Genomic DNA, 1,207 nt, shown 5'->3' with positions numbered 1-1,207 from the left:
CCTGTTCCGCCCCAGGCGGGGCTCCGGGATCGGGTAGTGGGGCTCGCGGCCCGGGGCGTTTACCTCACGGAGAAGAGAGGAGACCTGGCTGCGAGGCGCGGACTGTGCCAATACCGCGCTGCGCGTCTGCCTCGCGTTTACAAGCCGCGGGGGTGCCTCGGGCGAGTCAGCTATCGACACTTCCTGCCGCCCGGGCGGTGGAACCGCCGGCCCCTCCCTTCGGGAAGGAGCTGGACTCGAAATCCTGGTCGCTCTGAGCCTCGGTGTGCCCTCCTTTGAGAAATGGGGACAATTCCTAGGGAACCATGCCACACTGAAGATGAATGAGCCTGACTGATTTTTCATAACAATGTAGACGTTAATGTGAATGAAACAAAGACGCAGGACAGCGAGTTGCTCTCAATTGTTTTTTAAAAGGGGGGATATACATATAGCAATGTACATAAAAAGCGTCGGAAAGGATACGCAAGAAACTTAAGTCTGTTCCCACAGACAAGGGAACAGGGAAAGTTACTTTTTTGCAGTATACCTTTCAGCATACTTTGGAATTTTAAACCTAATGCAATGTTTATTTTGTAGCTATTGCAGAAATTAAGTTGTTCAAGGGACTATAAAAGGCCTGGTACGTTGTAAGCCTCAAAAAAGTGTCAACATATCCCCCAAAAGGTAAACAATATTTAAATAGGTTTTTGGATTTACTTTTAAACTCACCCCCTGACCACAATCTACTGCTTTGAGCAAGGGATTGGAGCTCCAATACGTGGAGACAGGTAAGTTTACAGAAAGAGACGGGGAGGAAAGAACTTTATGAGTAGGTGAAGCTGTTTTCGAGTCTGTCGGGTCACGCGCTGGGGTTTGTTTATCTGCCGAGGGGAGGGAACCGGGAGAACCAGTACGCTGAGCAATGGCACGTCAGCCGCCCTGCCAGAGCAGCAGCAGACCCGACCGGGGCTTTTGGGCATCTGGAAGCCCCCTTCCTGCCCATTCGGTCCGCACGACACTGGGAATACCGTGCTAGCACCAGACTCCCTAGCAGCCCTGCCTAGAGAAGAAAACGGACTGGAGTGGGGAAACGCGGAAACACAGTCCCAGGGTCAGACAACGCCAGACACCTCGCGGTCCCGGACTTCGGGTGACGACTCCAGACGCCAGAAGACACCCGCGTAGGCGAAGGGTCACCAGCAGCCGCGTGCGCGCAGGCGCGGGA

The sequence above is a fragment of the Pteropus alecto genome, unplaced genomic scaffold (assembly GCF_000325575.1).
Source record: "Pteropus alecto unplaced genomic scaffold, ASM32557v1 scaffold110, whole genome shotgun sequence".
Classification (NCBI taxonomy): domain Eukaryota; kingdom Metazoa; phylum Chordata; class Mammalia; order Chiroptera; family Pteropodidae; genus Pteropus; species Pteropus alecto.
Note: the sequence above shows the minus strand (reverse complement) of the source record.